Source organism: Microcebus murinus, chromosome 3, assembly GCF_040939455.1.
Source record: "Microcebus murinus isolate Inina chromosome 3, M.murinus_Inina_mat1.0, whole genome shotgun sequence".
In the NCBI taxonomy this organism is placed as follows: domain Eukaryota; kingdom Metazoa; phylum Chordata; class Mammalia; order Primates; family Cheirogaleidae; genus Microcebus; species Microcebus murinus.
This window is the reverse complement of record NC_134106.1, coordinates 91927594-91944051: the sequence shown is the minus strand read 5'-3', so window position 1 is coordinate 91944051 and position 16458 is coordinate 91927594.

Sequence of the window (16458 nt, the reverse complement as noted above, 5' to 3'; positions counted from 1 at the left end):
CTGAAACATAACTTGAACCTCAGCAAACTGGAACCTCTTATTTCTATAGTAAATGGAGAGAAACAGTTATTGACTCAGATATATTTGGTGTACAGCCTATTTTTATTTTATAGATATTAAAGCATTTAATTTTCTTCCTCCGGTGTATGAATTTCAACCTGTTTTGAATTACAACACTTTCTTCTCATTTGCTGCATTTCACAACATTCTCACTTCCTAAGAGAGCTGTTGGAGTTATCGAGAATAAAATGCTGTAAGACTCATTTTATTTAGAGACTCATGTCATAATTTGAAATAACTGGAGACACTCTTACATACCAGAGAAAACTGCGGCTCTAGTACAAGTAGTGAATTTTCATATTTTCATGTTGAAAAGGATTTTTTTTTCTACACTTTTTACATTCTCTTCTCTCCAGCTACTTCCCTTGAGCACATCTCACTGACAGGACCTGCTTCACCAGCTTAGTGTATAAATATCATCAGAACTCTTTTGTTTTCTAATTACTTGCTTGAAAACGTGCTTGGCATTTTTAGTAGGATATCCAGCATCTCCTTCTTGAAGCTTCATTGCCATCTAGAGTTGTTCATAAATCTTGAGGGGCTTCCCTGATCCAAAGGGTAACCATTTGTGCAAATGCCAATGGCAAAAGCACAGAAGCATCTATCCACTTATTGCTGGAAATGGTTCCCTTGACATGTGAGCATTTTTGCCCCCAGCTACGTCAATGTGCCTGGTATCCTGATACTCATACCAGACGCTGCACATTGAAGATCCTGCACTTATATTCCTTTAGTTCATAGTAGTGTTCTTAACCAGTGTGATCTCCGACCCTCCCAGATCCTGGTACTTTTGGCAAAGTTTGGGGATATTTTTGGATGTCATACTGGCTGGGGTGAGGGTGGGGGTAGTGCCACTGACCTAGTGGGTAGAAGCCAGGGATGCTTCTAAAAATTCTACAGTGTATGGAACAGCCTCTTCACCACTGCCTAATGCCAAAAAATTATCTGGCCCCGAATGTCAATAGTGCTGCAATTGAGAGACCCTGTTTCCTACAATAAGGTTTATGCCAATATGACCTGGCCCTGCTTCTAGCATCTGGAGGATTTTAGACCTCAATTCCAGGCTATACCTAGACCAGCACTGCACCTCCAGCCCCCCATATCCTCTGAGTTCTGGTCTGAGCTGTGGTCATGATGCCCTCCACGAGTGCCAGGTGTCTTGTATTCCCTCCACAGTACCAGGCATCCTCTTTGGCTGATCAATCTCAGTTTGGACCATCTATATTTATCACTTAGGTTTTAATGATATTGAAATTCAGCAGGAAAGAAACCAGTACCTAAATCCCTTTTCCCCGAGGAGGTTCCTTGCCCCCCTTTGCAAATTTATTCAATGCATATTGAGAAGCACAAGGGGCATTTGGAAATGTGGAGAGGATGAGTCATGTCATGGAAAATTCTGTTATATACCCATTTCCTAGGGCAGTGGCTGTCCACTCATCTTGTATTCACATAATCAAGATGAATTGCTCAAAGGACCCTTCACTGAAACAAGATCTTATCCAAGTAGACTTTCTGGGCTCACTAAAGAGAGGAGAAGCTGAAAATACTGTTGATTAAAAAATAAATTCTGCTTCCCTGGTTCATCTTTAATTTTCTCATGCCTTGTGATGCTACAAAATGTTACTGTATTTCCTTCCAATGCACCAAATGCTAAAGATACTTGGAAAACAGGCAGTTTGCTAGATTCAGTTTAGGAATGACCACTTCACTGATTCCAGGTGAAGGATTTTCATGTCTTTGCTGTTTGCAGCCACAGATCCCTGTGTAGGCAACTTTGCTTTGTCCCCTGATGCAGAGTTCTCCAGGACATGTTAGGGTTTGGGTCCTTAAATGGGTACGGAGGATATATTGTCACAGAGAGTGCCTAGGAGCATCTATACTCACTTCCTGATTTTTGTTAAATTGGGAAGCTATGTTTCTAATGTCCTTAGATGGATTATGGTACAAATGGAATTTTCATGGACTTGCCTCTGCTTTCAATCACTGTTGATGTTTTTGGAAGTGCATGGCAGATTGCAAAGAACTGGCTAGCAAACAGATTTCTGGGGCGAAAGGCATCTGTAAATTGGTAGATGCCTGTGTTCTCACTATTTGAGAGATGGAGTTTGGAGCAGAGGGCACAGGGTTGCCTGCTACTGTGGACCATTCTGCTCTCTGGGGCTTGGAATATGAGGGGCTTTGCCATCTTGGAGGGGTTTCCTGGGGTAGTAGGGAGAGACGAACACTGCTGGATGCTGTTCAACCAGGGCTACACAGGCAAGCAGGCCCACAGGGACCCCAGCAGCCTCATGAGAGTGGACCACATCTTGTGAATTTCAAGTGCCATCATATCTATTAATGGTTGCCAGCTTTTTCATTTCTTAGAGAGAGGGTCTTGCTCAGGCTGGTGTGTAGTGACAGTAATGGCATCATAGCTCACTGCAATTTGAACTCCTGGGCTTAAGCGATCCTCCCAACCAGCCTCCCCAGTAGCTTGCCTAGCTACATTTTTTTATTTTTGTAGAGATGGGATCTCACTATGTTGCTCAGGCTGGTCTCAAACTCCTGGGCTCCAGCAATTTCTCCCCCCTCAGCCTTCCAAAGTGCTGCAATCACAGTCTAGTTGTCAGCTTTCAATAACTCTGTTATAATTCTTTTCTCTTATCTCTGAGACTTCAGTACAATCTCATAATTGTTCCACTGTCAACTCATCTGTGCTGTGGGGGAATTACGTAAAGAATTTACATCCACACTTCAGATGGAAAGGTAAAGAAGAGAAGAACAATTTCAGGGTCCAGAATGATGGATATTGCTAAATTCCTCCAAAGGCAAGTGAATTATAGGAACAATTGTTGGGGGTTAGTGTTGGGCATAGATTGCCTTTCCCATATGGAGACGGTCTCTCTTTGCTGCTAACCTGGGCTATTTTTACCGAGGGATCCTGAGGTTCACTCATACTCTCTCCACGAGACTGACATATATGCTTGAGAGCTGCAGGGCTCTCGCCGAATTCAAGACTCCACTGACACTGGGGAAGGCTCTGTCATCATTAGCAAGCCTTCCTTCTCTCTTTATTCTTCCAGTGCTTTCCACTAGCACAGTGCTGACAAGCCATTTTGTCTTTTCCACTGGGTTCTCATTACTCAGAGAAGTGCCTGGCACGTAGCAGACACTCAACAAATATGTTGGATGATTGAAGGAACAAACCAACACATGAAGCAAGGCCTTCATCGGGTCCTTGTTTGAGGTCAACAGTGTATAAGTGAGAGTCTGAAAAACACAACCTACTCTTGAATCAGCTGTGTTAATTCAGAGCCAGAATTGCTGCATCTGTTAAATTTAGGAAGGTGCTCACTAATGGGGAAGGGGGTGCCCAGGGCAAGCGTGGGGGTTCCTTAGGAGCTGTAGCATTTAGAGTAAGACCGAACTGCTGGCCTCAAATCTTAGATCTGCCATTTGCCAATTGGATAAAAAGGCAAGTAGCTTTTGGTTTTAGTTGATGTCTAATTTCAAACTAAAATGTATGTATTCATCAACCTATTCATCCATCTGACATTTCTTTAGTACTGTCCATGTGGCAGGTAGGGTGCAAAGCCCTAGAGATTCAGAGATGACTAAGAGAAAATCCTCACCCCGCTGTTTACCATCCTGTGGGGGTTGAAGCCTCCATCCACACTTATCCAATCAGGCCTTGCAGAAAATCACAGAGGGCTCATCTGAAACTCAAATGTCATTTTTTTCTCTAATTGTTTATCACTTGCGGCATAGATGGAAAAGCAGCTTTTAAATGTGTACTAGACAATGGGAAGGGATGAACCAAATAAAGACAGAATAAAGACCTTGGCTCTGATCCCATCTTAGAGACCACTGACAAGTTCCTCACCGTTCGCACTGATTCCTCTTCTCTAACGTGAAGTGGGCAGAGAAAGATGGTCTGTGAAGTTTCTTCTAGCCCACACTGGGATTTGAGAAAAATCTCGGAGAACTCGTTCCCTCTAGAGTAGTTCTTGCCGCTGACCACTAGAGGTCAGTACCTTAAAAAGTAAACTGGCCACATTCCCTTCTCTTGCCCTCAAAGTAGGCCTTGAAGCAAAAGCAAAATTACTGTTTTCTTATCTTGTTTTGGTTAGGAAGAAACATTCCCAAAGAAACACTTTTCTCTTTGATGTATTAGAGCCTCTGACATGACATTCCTAAACTCCTTTGGCTGCGCACCCGCTGCAGGGTTTGCTAGCAATCTTGGCGATGGCCGAGCAGAAGGCACAGCCCTGGGTGCGGAAGGATGATGCGTGGTTCCTGTGCAGACCCAAGTGCGTTTACAGCTGTGGGACAGGAGGAAGGAGGGACTGCAATCGGCTCCTCTGTAGAGCAAGCCCCTCAGCGTAGCCGATGGCACACTTGCTCCTGTCCAGTCACTGAATATTAAAGGGCAAATGCTTTCAGACTAGCTCTTTTCTCACAGATGTGGTGGGGAAGGCATCATTTTTTGCTTTTCCCTGAATTCCTGCCACTGTGAAAAATAGGAACTTTCACTCTCTCTCTCTCTCTCTCTCTTTTTTGTGTTGTATGCTGGGCTTTTTAAAATTTATTTTTATTTCAGCATATTATAGGGGTACAAATGTTAAGGTTACATATATATCACTCTCTTGTAAGTATTGGCTTGAAATGGCCGTTGACTTACCTCTCAATGGCCCCTTCTGCTGGAGAGAGGAGGAGTTTCTCTGGTTGCTGAGAGCACAGGCGTCTAGCTCCACCTGGCTTTGTATCACTGCTGGGATGGGCTGTGTGAACAGGCTCACTTGCAGGTGTGTGTGGCCTCTCTTGGGTTCTATGAGCTTGACTTGGGGTGAGGCAGACCCCTGTCCTCTCTGAGACTGAAGGGAGACGTTTCTGTCCTGTGGGGCAGACCAGGTCTAGACCCAGAGGCGACCCCTGGGAAGCTTGTTTCAGCCTCATATCCACGTTGCATTCCCTGATTTGGTGCCACCACTGGGAAGACTGCTACTTTGGTCCACAACGTGGCTCCTGTGTATATTTCTCAATGGGATGAGCACTCTCAGGGGAGAAAACTGGATTAAATGGAAGCGCTTCCCAAACCCTATCAGTAGAGGTGGGTTAATGTTGTCCCCTCACGACACTAATTACTACAGTCTGTGATGTGATTGGGCTAGGGTTAAGCAAGAGTAGTGCATGGGGTTGCCCTTGGGGACAACCCCACGCACTGTAGGACCTGTAAAGAAGAGAAAAATAGCATTCCTCCATGTATCATCATTCTATGCAGCTGTAATCAAACTAAAATGAATATGTAGGACAAAGAGTAGAAAAGAAACCATTAAAATACAACTTGGGTATGTAGGACAGAGATATTTCTTCTGTTTTGCTTAAGTCACAGTGGTGGTGCAAAAAGAGTTGGCCTTAACACCCAGGCCTTTTCTGGTATGAGCTGGTCCTTGTCCCCACTAATTGCTTCCTTTTACACTCCTCTGTCATGTTAGCTCTTCATTCACATAAGGAGAAAAAAAATATGAAGGATCCCCAATCACTCGCCCCAGCAATAATTACATTCATTTACATAGATCTTTCTATCACTCATTCATTCATTTATCCTACAAATATTTATTAAGCATCAATTATGTGCCAGGTACTGTTTTGGGTGCTGGGAAGAAAACAGACAGGACACCTCTTCCCTCACGGAGTTGACATTTATTTGAGAGTTGACCAAGTGCTGTGGCAGGTGATGTCGTTGCTTCTTCCACATCCCTTGGACCTTAACCAACTCAGAGAGCTTTGGTAGATTTCCAACTGTCGTATCACCATCTCTGGGCCTGAAGGTTTTTTGGGAACTCCACCAGGACACCAGTGGAATATCTAAAGTGCTGGAAAAATAACATCCGTGGAGCAGTCTGTAAGTGCTCTTGGGGGAAACCAGCTAAGATAGTCACTTTTCATATACACGCTCACATTTGGTCCTTGAAAGGACCCTGTGAAGTTATGAATGGAACATCATGATGTTTGCCTGATGATATTCTTTTGGAAAAAAGAAAAGAAAAGAAAAAAAAGCCTGCCAACATCTCCTCTGATGGGCTTTGAACAGGTGACCATGTCCTATACCAGGTATTTGCAGGCCCAGCTGACTAGAAGGAGCCCTGCCTTAGCCAGCAGCCAGGCCCCAAGCTGACCCCTCAGCAAATATGGCCGCTAAGCCATGAGATGCATGCTCTGGGCAATTTGAACTGAGAAATGAAGAAAGAATCAAGCAGGGATTGAACAATTGGTGCTGAACCAAAAATAAGTCATGAGCTGCACAGCTGGGCCACGAGAGGCCAGAAAAAGTTGAAATGATGAGAAAAGAGAATCCATGAGGTAGAAAAGACAGACAGAGGATAAGGAAGCCCGTAGGTAGTATGAGATAGATGCCCCTGGATGCAGAAAGAAGCAGAAACATGGAGCAGAGTAGAATGCAGTGTGCCCTGCTGGCCAGGATCTGCCCCGGCCTCTCTGAGGTCCTTGAGGGCTGTTGGAGCCACCCAGCTTCTACAAGGCCTGGTCAAAGCAATACTCCAGTGCTCATTACTTCTGCTTGGGTTCTGTAAAAAGTCGATTTCAGAAGGCAGTTGCTAAGTTTTGCTTTTAATCAAAGATGTGAAACTAGGCTGTGACCTTACCTATTGAATTACAATGCAAAGGATTCCCGACTTTCATTAGAGCTAGAAGGGAAACCTAGACCCTTGCTGATGGGCGGTGGCCACATGGAGACTTTGCTGAGCATTCTGAGGCTGCCCCTGGGCACAGCAGGAAGGAACACTGTGATTGATTAGCAATGTCTGCCATGAGTTTGGAGAAAGAAAGACAGCAACTACCGGCCATCCAATGTGGAAACAGGCTTATGGAATTTAGGGGACTTTTTAGGTGACTTGTCCAAAGTCACCTAAGGTTGGACATATTTAGGTGACTTGTCCAAAGTTGATTACTGGAATTTGTGGGATTAGATCTTAGGTCTTCTAGCTTTCCACCCTAAAGGTTCTCTTATGTCTTTCTGATTCAGCTGACTTTGTTTTTTTTTTTTTTTTTTTTTGAGATAGGGTCTCACTCTGTTGCCCAAGCTAGAGTGCCGTGGTGTCATCATAGCTCACTGCAACTTCACACTCCTGGGCTCAAGAGATCCTCCTGCCTTAGCCTCCCAAGTAGCTGGGACTAAAGGCACGTGCCACTGTGCCTGGCTAATTTTTCTACTTTTTATAGAGACAAGGTCTTGCTCTTGCTAAGGCTGGTCTCGAACTCCTGACGTTGAGCCATCCACCTGCCTAGACCTCCCAGAGTGCTGGGATTACAGGCATGAGCCACTGCACCTAGCCAGTCTTTTAAAACTGGTCTTTTAAAACTGTTTTGAGAAGCTAAGAATCTTTTCTCATCATAAAAGCTACTCTTATTATATGGGAAATTATATGCAAAGTCTTTCTGAATGTTACTTGGATTCATGTTATGTCTTCGTAGGTGAGTTCTAGGAGAGTTGCTGGGTTTAGCAAATAACACAGGACACCCAGTTAAATATTTGAGACAGATTTGTACTAAATTATTATCTGAACTTCAAATTTGAATTTCCTGAATTTTATTTGACAACCTACAAAGGAGTTAAGTTATATCAATGCGTATGCCTCCTGGGTCCTCACCATCACACATACCAACCATTTAATTATTATTTGCCAATAGCCTGACCAACTGGAACATCTCAGACGGCTGTGTTTTAACTTTCATTTTGCATATAGTAAGATCTCAGTGTTTTCTTAAAAAATCCTTGCAACTCCCTGGGTTTTGAGTAATCCCTGTAACAACCGAGATGCAACACAGTGCCAAATTTGTTTCTTGGAGTTCTGGCTAGATTGCACAAATCTTTACTTCAATAAATTCTACCATCTCTATGATGGCACTGGAGTGAAGCCAGGAATTCCGTCTTCTTCATATAGCTGCTTATAAACGCCCGTGCCATCTGACAAATGTATTAGTTTTGAATGACTTCATGCTGTAGCTAACCCATTGGGTTTATAGTTCCGGACTAATAAAAACTCAATAAAATGATGTCAATTCAAGGCTCATTTCCTTTCCTATTCAAGTTAGGATGGGATACTTTAAAAACATATAAACGAGGATTATTTTGTTGTATTCTTGCTTTAGATAACACTCTGGGATAGACGTCCAGGTATGCCACCAGAAAACTTTAAGGCTGATGTTATTTTACATTTCAACCTACAGTTTTAGGGGTTTTATTTCTCTCTCTCTTTCCTTAGACCTTTTTCTCTGCAATTTTTGGGAAACAAAATAATGTTCAACTAGTCTAAGAGATTAATTGAAAAGGTTTTATGTATAATGAGTAAAATATATTTCTTATAAGAATTAAAAATTACAGGGTAGAAATTTAAAGTATCCTATTAATAACTTATTTTTATCTAGACTTTTTCTATACACATGTACAAACACAATTTAAAAATGGGACAATTACTGAAAATATTATTTAGTTATCTACTTTGTTCAGTTAATATTTCATGAATATCTTATGGTTGCAATGCATTTTCATCCTCATCATATTTTTTTTTTTTTTTTTAAGACAGAGTCTTGCTTTGTTGCCTAGGCTAGAGTGAGTGCCGTGGCGTCATCCTAGCTCACAGCAACCTCAAACACCTGGGCTCAAGCAATCCTCCTGCCTCAGCCTCCCAAGTAGCTGGGACTACAGGCATGTGCCACCATGCCTGGCTAATTTTTTCTATATATATTAGTTGGCCAATTAGTTTCTTTCTATTTATAGTGGAGATGGGGTCTCACTCTTGCTCAGGCTGGTTTCGAACTCCTGACCTAGAGCAATCCGCCCGCCTCGGCCTCCCAGAGAGCTAGGATTACAGGCGTGAGCCACCGCGCCCGGCCCCCTCATCATATTTTAAAGATGGTGTTTCTCTATGTTTTTCCAGGCTGGTCTCAAACTTCTGGGCTCAAGCAATCCTCCCACCTCAGCCTCTGAGACGCTGGCACTGCAAGCCTGTGTCACCATGCCTGGATGTGCGTCCTCATCATTTTTATGATGACATTCCATGCATGGGGTGAGTGTGCCATAGCACATTTAACCCACATTCCATTATCAGACACTTAGGCTATTTCCCAATTTTCCATATTACAAGCTTTGTTGCAAGATGCTTTCTGTAATTAAACCTTTGCACACATTATTATTTAATAATCATTTTCTTGGGGTCAATTCTTAGAAATTAGAGACTTTGTAATTTTTGTATCTTAGACAAAATATGAAAGAAATATCTTGGCTATGGTAAAAGAGAATGGGGATGAGGGCATAGTTTCATTTCGTTTCTTTTCTTTTCATTTCTTTCTTTTCTTCTTTTCTTTTTTCTTCTTTTCTTTTCTTTTTCTTGAGACAGAATCTCACATTGTTACCTGGGCTAGAGTGCCGTGGCGTCAGCCTAGCTCACAGCAACCTCAAACTCCTGGGCTCAAGAGAGCCTTCTGCCTCAGCCTCCCAAGTAGTTGGGATTACAGGCATGCGCCACCATGCCTGGCTGATTTTTTCTATATATTTTTAGTTGGCCAATTAATTTATTTCTATTTTTAGTAGAGACGGGGTCTCACTCTTGCTCAGGCTGGTTTTGAACTCCTGACCTTGAGCAATCCTCCTGCCTCGGCCTCCCAGAGTGCCAGGATTACGGTATGAGCCACTGCACCCAGGCAAGGGCATAGTTTCTTACTGCTTCCTGTACTGTGCACCTTTCAGGATGGGGTGATCTTTAACTTGGGGCTCTCACAAGGAAACGAATATCTTACCTGGAATGATAACTTGCCATGTGGTTATTTCTGTAAAAATAAGGTCAGTTGGAAAATGCTTGTTGACAAACAGGTGGGTTGAGGGGACTGAGTAGATTCTGTCACTCTGACAAGACTGTACAGAAGTGGTTCTCAACTGGGGATGATTTTGTCTCCTAGGAGATATTTGGCAATGTTGGGAGATGCTGTTGATTGTCTTGACTGGCAGGGAGGTGCTGCTGGCGTCCAATGGGTAGGGGCCGGGGCGCCGCTAAATGTCCCGTGATGCACAGGACAGCCCCTGCAACAGAGAAGGCCCTGGCTGGAATGTCAGTGTTACTGAGTTTGAGAAACCCTGACGTAGAGCAGAAAAAACAGGAAGTATCAATGTGTCTTTTGAAAACCATGGGTACAAGATTGAAAATATTGTAAGTTTAAAAAAAATATTTCTTGGCCGGGCGCTGTGGCTCACGCCTGTAATCCTAGCTCTTGGGAGGCCGAGGCGGGCGGATTGCTCAAGGTCAGGAGTTCAAAACCGCCTGAGCAAGAGCGAGACCCCGTCTCTACTATAAATAGAAAGAAATTAATTGGCCAACTGATATATATATAAAAAATTAGCCGGGCATGGTGGTGCATGCCTGTAGTCCCAGCTACTCGGGAGGCTGAGGCAGAAGGATCACTCAAGCCCAGGAGTTTGAGGTTGCTGTGAGCTAGACGCCACGGCACTCACTCTAGCCTGGACAACAAAGCGAGACTCTGTCTCAAAAAAAAAAAAAAAAAAAAATATTTCTTTTCCAAGAGACTCTTCCATTACCCAACATATTTGGCATGTGTTGGACTGATCTATATACCACACCTGGGGTGCACAAGACCTGTGGAAAGTGTGGTCCTGCTTAATCCTGGCTTCTGTTAGGATTGATCTTGACAAGGGTGTGTGTGTGTGTGTGTGTGTGTGTGTGTGTGTGTACACTGTCTTATGAGAGAAACCGAGAGGAATTCAGACTGCCTGGATTTTTCTAAGCATAACGGTATAATGATGATGTTACAGGATTGCCTGGGTTCTCCTGGGCGGCACTAAACCTGACCCATATGATTGGCACCGATCCCTTGGGGCCAGTCTTTGTTTTTATTGGAGCAAGGGAGGTTGGTACATTTTTAGCTCCTCTGAGTTTGCAGAGCTGCATGGTCTGGCCATACTGACAATTTTGATCATGCATAGGCCAGTACTGACTATGACGGGCTTAGTTCCCAGCTGAGGTAGCATCAAAATAACGTTTCCTAGGATCAAAGTAAGAGAATTGAGGATGGAGTATTTCCTCATACCACAATGATCTGGTTGTGAAACCGTGTCCTAAAGAAGAAGCCTTGAGAGGCAGGGGAATGCAGGGGTGCGTGCTCATGGTGGGCAATGGGCTTTGCAGGCAGATGAACAGGACTTAGAACCCCACATTCATTACGGCTTGATGCTGAGCAAATCCTTCCACTGCTCTGAGCCCCGGTATTCTCATCTCTAAAAATGTAAGAGAAACACTTAACTCACGATGAGCTGGAAAGCATGAATCCCTGAATGCTTCACCAACTGCTTATTGCTGTTGCAAGTTTAGGAGAGGGACTTGCTTACACAGGGGACATTCTGGCAAAAACCCCTATTCATCACAGCATAGCCTTGACCCCAAATTCCCATGCACTTTTCTTATAAGTGAAGCTGGACCTCTTCTGACACTGGAAGCTCCTTATGCCTAAATTGCACATGGCTCTGGAAAATGTCCCTTCTGCTGTACTCAAGACAGGGAACCAGTTTCATTGTATGAGCTGTATTGATTTTTAGGGAGATTCTGGAGAGGGAAGGGCTCTAAAAAGGGAGTGTGGCGATGGTTGATTCCATTGCTCCAACCCCCTCTCCTGGCTCCCACTCACTTTCTGTCCTTGATTCTTCTGCTCTTTGCTTGAGAAGCCATCTATGGGCACTGCATCACCCAGACTTTCTTGTCATGGCTTTGACCCATGCAAACAGGAGACTGGAAGGTAGAAAGAGGGGGTGGTTCGTTGGGGAACTCATGGCTCTGGCTTCCTCCCCGCTTCTGCGTAGCGCCGGCAGTTCTGGTGTAGCTCCTGTAGGATGGTCCCTCTCCCAAGTCTCCAGCTCTCCGCCACTCTCAGCAACCACCACTGCCTTCCCTCGCTCCAGGCTTTGAAGCAGTAATGGATTCCTGCTCTTGCTAGTCCCTGGATCCCTCAATATCCCCACTTGGTTCTTTTAACCCCACCTGCACCTCTAAATACAGTTCTTTCATTCGCCCTTCCATGGGGAAATCCTTTTGAATGTGCCCTGCTCCTTCCTGCCTGGACTCAGGATGGCGCATTCTCAAGAGAGAAGAGGCCACCGAGACTTTGGTATGTGGCCTCAAGAGACTTTGACCTCCTCCACTCTCATGCTTAAGCAGCATCCCATCACTGCAGTCCCCTGGCCCCCAGTGTCTGCACAAGGGCTCCCCTTTTAGCGGGGAAGGAGATGGGAGTGGCACTGAATTCTCTCTAGAAGGTTAGATTACTAGGATCAGACACCAATAACTGCTCTGGTTTTGACCTTACGATGGGATTGTAGTTTAGAATGTGCTGCTAACACAGGCTTCTTCTGAGGATGAGGTAGGGCCCGTGTTAAGATGATACAGCATGGTGCTATTGATTGAGGACACATAGGAAATGTTAGGCACCGATTGTTGATCTCGCAAGGAAACAAGAAGGAAAACACGAGGACAGCAATGTAGTCAATGACCAAGGATGGCTTTGCAAGCTCCTCTTTCAGGGCCATCACTGTGTTGGCCATGGAAAGAATTAGATTTACTGGTCCTTTTCGATTCCATAAAGAAACTAATCTCCAAGGATGCTCTCCCACTTCTTTTTATAATTAGCAAAGATAATGGCATATATTATTGCATATTTTAGGGCATTCGCTTCAAAAATCAGAGGGTTTGAGTGGAAAAAGAAGTACTTTGGTTGAGAATAATTTATTCTTTCATTAAAAGTGTCGGTTGGAGACCGGCATTATGAGAGCCTGTAGGATGAGATCATCACAGATGCCAGGCTCTTATAGAATGAAATAGTCGATTCTGACCAAATAGCATAAAAAATTAGATTATCTCAGAGAAAAATCATTCTAACAACACATTTATTTTGCATCATGTAGACAAAATAAATGTGGTTTTGATTTTATATGGAAACAGCCTAGAGATGTCACTTGTTTTTGACTGCCAATTAACTAATCCCTCATTTTCCTGACCTGGCACCTTTATTTTCCTTTGGGAAATGATCTCTTCCCCATCCTCCATCCACGTGACACAGAAGGAATTGATTCTACGTCTGGCCAATCAGACTCTCAAAAGGCTGTCAGCCCCGGGTCTTTTGTGGAATTATTATTATTATATATTTTTTTGAGACAGAGTCTCACTCTGTTGCCCAGGCTAGAGTGCCGTGGCATCAGCTTAGCTCAGAGCAACCGCAAACTCCTGGGCTTAAGCGATCCTTGTGCCTCAGTCTCCTGAGTAGCTGGGACTACAGGCATGCACCACCATGCCCAGCTAATTTTTTTATATATATTTATTTTTACTTGTTCTCAAACTCTTGACCTCAAGCAATCCTCCCACCTTGGCCTCCCAGAGTGCTAGGATTACAGGCATGAGCCACCGCTCCCGGCCTTTTGCTGGAATTATTGAGAAAGAAATTTTTTTTCCAGCCAGGACTGCAAAATGCAAACCTGGAACTGCCAGTGACCATCTTTACAACAAAGGGAAGAACCTGTTTGAAAGTAAGGCCAGTACTGAGAGGAGCTATTCTGTAAAATGGGGAGAGAAAAAACCCTGGTGACAATGATTGAGTGCCCAGATCTGGCCCAGGAATTTTTGTTATTTCAGTGAGTCCCTCTTTCTAGAACCAGGCTGAGTGTGATTTTGACAGTTGTAGTCTAAAGAATCTTGATTAAGGTATAAGATAATTACAGGGCTTTTCTACTGTGCACCCCATCCACATGTGTAGTTTGTGATTAAAAAGAACCTGTCACTGATTACTTCATCACATTTTTATTTTGCATATACTATGGCAGTCATGGTGTAGGGTGCTTGGGTATAAAAATGAATAGGACAAACTTTGCATCAAATAGGCACATGTAAAACATGTGAGCAATGCCCCAACATGGTGGTGAAGAGCACGGATTCTGGAGCTTGCCTGCTAGGGCTATGGTACCACTGCTGTTTACTTCACATACTTCTCAACCTCTTTCCCTCAGTTTTCCCATCTATAAAATGGGCAGAATAATTGTTGTGAGGACCGTCTTAGTCTATTTGGGTTGATATAAGAAAATATCAAGAACTGGATAGATTATGAACACCCATTTATTTCCTACAGTCCTGGATACTGGGAAGTCCAAGATCAAGGTGGCAGCAGATTTGGTGTTGGAGGGGACATGTCTTCTGGTTCATCAATGGCCATCTTCTTACTGTGTCCCCACATGGCAGAGGGAGCTCTCTGGGGCCTTTATTATTATTATTTTTTTAAATAAGGGTATCAGTCCCATTTTTGAGGACAGAGCCTTCATTACTCAATTACCTCCCAAAGGCCCCACCTCATAATATCATCACATTGCTGATTAGGTTTCAACATATGAATATTGAGGATATATGTAAACCATGCAGACCCTAGCAAGGACCAAGTGTGCTGCTACATGCAAGCCACTTAATAAGTGCTCAGTAAGTGTTTGCTATTGCTACCGTGACTATGCACTAGCTCCCAGACAGTAAGGAAAACACATGAAGTCATCTGTGATTCCCTTTGGGCACAGGGGAAGGGGAAGATTAGAGGAAAGAAGGCCACTTTCGAGCTGAGTCTTGAGAGGTGAGTTAGCCAGGCAGACGAGGACAACGACGGCATTCTGAGCAAATGAAACACCAGGTTCTGAGGCATGCAACAGAAGGCATCCTAGAACTGCAGTGATCTGCACTTTCTTGGATTGCAGGTTGCATGTAGTGACTTTTAGAGATGTGACTGTGCAAGAAAGCAGGTTAGGTAGGATAACATCTTTTGCAAGTGACCGAAATACTCAAAGAGCTTATGTAAAAGTGGCATTAATGGTTGCCGTACCTGAAAAGACCAAGGGAAGAGCTGGCTAGAGGCATGTCCAGACCAGGGTTGAAACAATGACTCCAAGACCCATTTTTCTCTCTTTACCTCTGTTTTGCTGCTTCATCTGTGGATGTATCCATTCTTGAGTGGTATTGTTTGCGATGGTAAGATGGCTGGTAGAGGCTCACAAGCTCAAGGCTGATGGCAAAGAATAAGACACCTTTTGTGTTGTAGGGATTGAGAGAGCCATTGCCAGTTTTAAGGCTGGGAAATGCATGATCATTTGCATTTTAGAAGGTCATATGCAGCCTAGGATATGGAGGATGGATTGGAAGGTTGGGGTTAGAGGCAAAGGTTCAGTTATAAAGTTTTGTACTGATCCAGGGAAGTGATAGTGAATATATGAATGAAACTGTGGCATTGGGAAAGGAAAGGTGCAATGAATCAGAGATGTGCATTTTGTGGCTAGAAACATAAGAATTTTATGCTGGGCAAAATTCAGTGGGGAAGGGAAGGAAGATGTCTAAAATGCAGCTTAGATTTTTGGCTTTGGTGCAGGGTGAGTAGTGATGCTCTTTATTGAAAGTAGAGCTACAGGAGGAAAGGGTGAGAGGAAGGTAGGGATGAAACAAAAGATACCCAATATTTAAAATTTATTTATGTTCATGATATTTTACATGGAGTGGTAGAGAAAAGTATATTCAGAGTTTATGGAATCTATTTCTTTTTTTACCATAAGCAACATTATTCACAATGATAAGTGACCTGGAAATGCCCTTGTGCACACACAAGCACAAGGAAACACCTGTCTTGTAAATGTGTAGCACAGGCAGATGCTCATTCATGTACACACAGCTTTGTGTCAGCCTCACTCTATCCTTTTTTTTGTTTGTCTTGCCCTTTTCTTCTCATCTGCTTTTTACTGTTGTTTTCTTTTCGTATTTTATCTGTCTTTGTAAGTGGCTTTAAATCCTTCTGGAACAAGATGGTATATAGTCAATAAATTTTGCTTAATACATATTCATTACAAGTCAGCCCTTACAAAGAATGGTTGGAATGCGACTTGGAATTTTTTAAACCAAAATTGCTCTTCTTCTTTCTTTATACAAATAAACATAAATGTACATAAATCGTATCTGCTATTTTTGTAGGAATAAAAGACACCTGCAGTTGCTTAAGATTTTATCCTTTTAATACCAAAACAGCTCTCCCTTTCCCACATCAGCTCTCCTGTCTCCAGCACCACCCCGCCAGATATCTCAAAATAAAATTCATCTCTGGGCCTAGAACCAATTAAAGGAACTTCAGTTTTAAAAGCGACTCAAAATAGGCTTTGTAATAAAAGAAACATTTAAAAGATAAGTAAACAGTGTCCAAAAAATGAATGCATTTGTGGATTACGATCAGAAGAAAATTTTAATCATAGTAATCTCTGGTTTATGACTGTCTATAATAACTTTTCCAGTTCTCATTTCTCCAGCAAATCCTCTGGTCTTCAAAGGGCCC